At 48.8% G+C, this 6,177-nt stretch overlaps 1 pseudogene; it reads left to right on the top strand.

Annotated features, from left to right (window-relative positions):
• The first annotated feature begins 943 nt into the window (after window positions 1–943).
• LOC132775585 (coiled-coil domain-containing protein 166 pseudogene) lies at window positions 944–5,832 on the top strand (annotated as a pseudogene).
• Window positions 5,833–6,177: the final 345 nt, after the last annotated feature.

Here is a 6,177-nt window from a genome sequence, read left to right as displayed (position 1 = left end):
ATGTCACCAAGCTTTATGATATTCGCCAAGAGCCAACAGAAAGTCCCTATGATAGGATCTGCAAGGCAGCTAGGCAGTGGACCAACCCTCTGTCCCTGAGCATTTCAAGACCATCAACTCCCTGTTCATTGCCAGGTCCACCAGGGACATCAGACTCAAACTGCAAAAGATGGAGTCTAGGGAAGGGATGCCCATTTCCCAGTTAATCAACATTCCTTTTAAGGTCTTCCACAACAGAGAGGATGCGGCTGCTCAGGAGGAGGAGGATGACTGGAAAGCCCAGGTGGAGATCGAGGCCACAAGCATGATCGCTGCCCTGACGGAGAGGGACTGGGTGGCTGCGGAGAACTGCCGGACGGACCCCCAGGGCAGGCTGGTCTGGAGGGACAGGAGTCAGGGAGGGCAGAAGGACAACAGGGAGCCTCGCTGTGACAACTGCCAGGGCAAGGGGCACTTCAGAAGGGAATGTCCTGAAAGCAACCGGGGGGGGGGGGGGCACAAGGGAAGGTCTTGTGTCTAGGAAAACAGGCTGTCTTGGCCCCTAGTGATCCCATGGTGCCACTTAAGATTGGGAGAAAACTGTAGGTTTCTCTGTAGGTTCACTCAGTGGTTTCAAGGGAACTGAGTTGGGAAGCAGGAAAACTCAGGTGGTGGGGGTCTCAGGGAAGGAGGCAGAAAGGTCTTTTCTCAATCCCATGGAGTGTGAGGTGGGGGGGAAGACACTGTCCCATGAGTTCCTCTACATGTCTGAATGTCCCGTTCCCCTCTTGGGCCGGTACATCCTGTGTAAGATCAGAGCCCAGGTAACTTTTGGACCAGGAAAGATCATCCTAGCTGTCCCTGAAGAGGAAGGGTGGAGGGCACAGGCATTCCTGCTCCACCAACCTAGCCCAGAGGCTGGCCATCCTGCAGCAAGTGGGAGGGAGGGAGAAAGCAGGGAGAAAGTCAGGGAAGCGGCCCAGCAGAAGAAGCAAGACCAGGGGGGCCAAAGAGGGGAAATGGCTTTGAGAACCCCCCCCCCTCCCCACCTCCGCTGAACAAATACACAGAGAAAGGCCAGTGACATCACAGGACTGAACACGTGAGGCATAATGGGTCTGGCCGGCAGATTGTGATGTCAAGGCATTCCATTGCCATGGAGGCACAAAGGTCGCTCGGAAGGAAAGAGTTCCTCGTCCGCTTCCCATGCACAGCTGTCTTTACCGGTTGGAAAGCAGAGCTCGTCGCTAAGGACTGAGAGGCCACACTGACACCCAGGTTGGTGAGACCAACGGGCTTCTTGGAGAAGGGCACGGGCACTTACCTCCCTTTGTGCAATTGTTTCCTCACCCTCCGTTTGGGGCTTTCGGGGGATCAGATGGATTTCCTTCAACAGAGGGGTGTCATAAATCCTTTGGAAAGCATTAAAAGGGTTCTCTTATTTCGTTCATATTGAGGCAAGAGTATTAGACTGTAGCCACAATGGGTATACAAACAGGCCAAGTGTGTGTCAAGAGGAGATCAAATTGACCTGACAGAGATGGGAGGAGGAGGAGGAAAAAGTTGTGCAGAAAATATTTCCAAAACAGGATTGTTTAACGATCAAAAAGAACAGAAAGACACAGAGATGCTGAAGGATAAATCTGAGAGGGAAAAATACAGAAAGGAAAGAGAGAAAAGGAAGTTTGCACCAATCTAGACTGCAAAACCCATGACGCAGGAACAGTCAGATGTGGCCCCATCCTGAGGCGTTCTTGACTTGACCCTTTGTGCTTTTTCTGCAAAATTAAACAATTGCATTGTAGTCTCCTCGTTTCCAGTCTCCGATTAGGAAAAGAGACTAGAAATATTTGGGCATTGGGCATCAACATTCTCTTCTTATGTTAGCGGTCAGCTTAAGTACCAAAGTTTTCGATGTTCCGGCCACTTGTGAGATGAAAGGGAGAGTGACCTGTGGATGGGGGCCACTGCGCCTGTGCCACCCCTCCCTTTCCAGCCTGGATGAGAAGACGTGTTCCCAGAGGCATCTGCCAGGGATGGGCCCACAGCGGGGGTAAGGCGGTCCCCACATCCTCTGCCTCACCTGGCAGCAGCCTAGTCTCTGGGTGTTGGGACTCAGCCTGTGATTGATGAACCTGAGCCTGTGCTTGTGTTTCAGTCTCCTGATGTTTCTGTGTCTGATGTGGGTAATGAGGAGGGAAATCAGTCCCCTGTTGAGTCTGATGTGGGGGATGCTGGGATTGACTTTGAGGTGCAAGATGGAGACACTTGGTCAATGAGTTTCATGCAGACACTGACAGAGAGGCTTCAGTGCAAAGGGCAGATTCCCATGAGAATGCTTCTGTCAGACCTGGGGAGAAAGGTTGTTATTCTCTCCGTCTGTGAGCTTTCCAGATTCTAGTTTGGAAAACAGTCTGACACCTGCTAAAGTTAATGAGGAGTCAGATAAGCAGAGTCGGCACCTGGAGATTAGCCAGAATTCGACAAGAGGCCCAATGTTTACGCGGACCCGAAATAATTTGTCAACTAAAGTCAAAGACTGGTGGAAAACAAAACCAGTTTTTGGGATTTAAGGTTTGTCTGTAGAAAATCTTGTCAGATCAGGCATCGTTTGGAAACCAAGTATAGCCTCATGGAATCCCTGTTTGGTCTCGTCTTCATGGATTTTTTCTAGCCTTTTTGAGGTGACTAGCAGCGTCTGGTCTGTTTTTGCTTCTGGTTTGATTCCTGTTTGAATATCATTGCCTTGGATCACATGTTCATGTTTTTTGGATATTGTTTTTGGTGGCTACGTTTAGACACTGTTTCATCTGGCTGCCTTTGAATGCCTTATTGCTTTTTGGAACCTTATTTATCTTTACAAGCATCTATTTCTACTGGCTTTTTGGCTAAGCTTTAATAAAAAGGATTGTTCCTTCACTCAACGTGTGGTGTGTTTACAGTCAGAGGGGCTATTTCCTGTTCTGGAGTGCAACACTGGCTTCCCGGCCTTTTCCTCTGCGGCTTGCTGTGGCATCATCTCACCCTCTTTCTCTTTTGCCAGGGTCCAAGAGGACCACCCTATTGAAAGATGGCTCCAAAGAGGCTCAGGAGCAGGAGAGGTGCGCCCCAAACGCAGGAAGGCTTGAGCGAGCCCTTTGTGACCGGGCGGGAGAAGTACCTGCACCGAGAATGCGCCACCCTGTCGGAGCACATCAACCTGTACACGCAGCGCATGAAGGACTTCCAGGGGATGAACGAGGGCCTGGACAAGGAAGCCCAGGAGATCCGGGAGAACAACAAAACCTACCTCTCCTACCTGACCAAGCGCATGCTCCGGTGCCAGGACGCCATCATTACGCTGAACGACCAGAACCGCTCCGAACTCCTGCAAGTCCTGAAGCAGAAGGAAGAGCTGACCTCGCAGTACATAGACAAGGAGAAGGAAGTGCGGAGCCAGCTCATTGAGATGGAGACCAAGTACTCCCTCATGAACAAGGAGGTCGAGGAGCTGAAGCCCTTCAAGGAATTGCAGGCGGAGCAGCTGGCCCGCATCCGGGAGCTGGAGAAGGAGCTGCGGGCCACGAGGATCCACCACTCGGAGAAGATGCGCTTCATCAGGAGCCGGTACGCGGAGCAGAAGGCGGAGTACGAAATCGAGTGCAAGCAGAAGGTGCAGGTGCTGGCCAAGCGGGCCGAGAAGGAAGCCGTGCTCAGCCTCATCCAGCACACCAAGCAGATCAAAGCCGAAAACATGCAACTGCGTGAGGAACTGCTGAGCCTCATCAAACGGGCCAAAGGCCTGGACAGCATCGTCCGCCAGCTCAGAGAGCAGAAGGAGCACCTGCTTCGAGAGCTGCGGTACAGCCACGGCCTGGCGGACAAGCGCCGCTGGCTAACACAGCAAAGACAAGGGGCCTGTGGCTGGTTGGGCAAGAATGGGGCTGCTCTCCCTCCAGTCAACAAGGAGCCAGCAGCAGCAGCAACAGCGGCCCCCGCGAGCCCCCAGACGGCCACAGAGAGCCTCCTCCTTGTGGGAAGGGGGTCAAAGCCCTCGGGTGGGCAGTCAGTGCAGCCCAGCAGAAGCCCCTCGGCTGAGGAGGAGGAAGAGGAGCAGGAGTGACCAGCCCCAGAGGAAACAGAGGGTGAAAGCTGCGCAGTCACTTGCAGACCCAAGACAGGCCCAGGGCCCCAGGTGGCCGGGCAAGGGGGGCTCTCCAAAGCCAATCCAGTCACCAGGACCTCTGCCCCAGCTGCCAGTGGCTGCGCACCCAAAGCATGCTGGGTTTGTTACCATCCACACTGAGGAGGGTGGGAAGATGTGCATGAAAACAAAATAAAGGATGTCATGAATACTGAACCTTAAAAATGTTCTCGTTAAAGGTTTTGAATAGTATTGATTAATGTTGTGGCATCAAATTGCTGCCAATTGTAAGCTGCCTTAAGTCGCCTTTGGGCTGAGAAAGGTGGGATAGAAATACTGCAAATAAATAAATAAATAAATAAATAAATAAATAATTATTTAATCCTTTTTCAGCGGGACAGATTGCATCAGGCACTTTCAGAAAAAGAAGGCACATAGACCCCAGTACTAGGGTTATAATAGCAATATTGGTTACACAGAAAAAGGGGAAACATATATTCAGCAATCACTCCACATACATTCATTCAACTTGTATAATAATAATAATAATCATCATCATCATCATCATCATCTTTATTTATACCCCACCACCATCTCCCCCAATGGGGACTCAAGGCAGCTTACGTGAGGCCAAGCCCAAACAATATATTACAACAAAATAAAACCAAAACACAAGCAACAAGCAACAAGCTCATAATTACATAAAAACATATGAGTACATTAGTAATAAAATTACAATAAACACAATCACAATGACAGTGGGTGGGCCACATGTGCAGGATAAAATGTTAAAAAACTTGGGTGAGATAAAAAGAGGAGCAGGTTATTTGCAAGAGGGAGCTCATAGGAACAGGGTTGTGAAACCAAACTTTCCCACGAGGGGGGACGTGTACTCCAGTGGCAGAAGTGTTGAGGGGAGCAGTAGTGACATGTTGTGTACTGTGGCAGCCGTTAGGAGAAAATAAAATAATAAAGGGAAATCATAATAATTTAGAATAAAATAGAAGATTCATGTTCCTACCCGACCATTTCTAATGAGTGAATTTGCAAGCATGAAAAACCTACAGATAATATTGATTGACACTGGACTTTGGGTCAGTGTGCTCTAGCCGATATTTGCTCTAGCCGATGTTTACATAGATACGAAGTCAACGAGAGAAGTTTGGCAGGACAAGGAAATCAATAGTATCGATCCAAGACTTGGAACATCTAAGGTCATATGGTGAGAGAGTGCCATCCTCTGACCACTTAATGTAAATAGCAGGCAATTTTAGAAGAGTTTCATTCTAAGTAAATTCCTTCATGGTCTTCATATTAGGAAATAAGTTATAATGAAGTAATTAAGGCTGGATTGACTAGAGGAGATTGCCTTGATCAAATCTTATGTTATAAGCATATAAAAGTTACAATTCAATTAGAGATTTAAGGAATTGAACATATACGTGTCATCTTAGGGTAATGGGTAAAAGTTGGGATAAGTTACATAATCGAGCAGATGTTTGGGGTCACAGTGTGGCTGCCAAGACCTGATAAAGATGTCCTTGGCAACTATGCATGGAAACACCTGTTAATGATTGTATTGTGTAAATGTCAGACTCTTTCTGGGCATGTGTGGAAAGGGTGTTATTCTGCTATAAAAGACCGAGGCGATTCAGACCTCAGTTGTGACAGTCATTTGAGCTGTTCACCCTATACTCTGCGGAGATAGAAATAAATGCGTGGAAATCAGACATGCTCCATCTTCTTCCTTTTCCAAAAGCACTCTAATGATCTTGGGTAACGTATATTCTGCAACAGTACCTACTCACCACCTTAATTCAGGCCACCTTGGAAGGAGGCGGGTGCCCAGACTCTGCATTCCTCACATATCTGACACACTTTTCCTAAAGAGAAAGATCTCCTTGTGTAGAAATTGTTGCTATTGTTGTTCTGGGTTGTTTTTACAACCTGTCATTCAGCTGAGACTTGCTGAAACTCCATCAATGCCTGGAGCTTTGAGGGTCAGGGTGTCCCATTACTGAGGAAACCTAGCGCTTCCCATTCCAGCATTCCTTACTCTTACCAACCCCCCTCCC

The sequence above is a fragment of the Anolis sagrei genome, chromosome 5 (genome assembly GCF_037176765.1).
Source record: "Anolis sagrei isolate rAnoSag1 chromosome 5, rAnoSag1.mat, whole genome shotgun sequence".
Classification (NCBI taxonomy): Eukaryota; Metazoa; Chordata; class Lepidosauria; order Squamata; family Dactyloidae; genus Anolis; species Anolis sagrei.
Note: the sequence above shows the minus strand (reverse complement) of the source record. Positions and strands in the feature narration are given on the sequence as shown.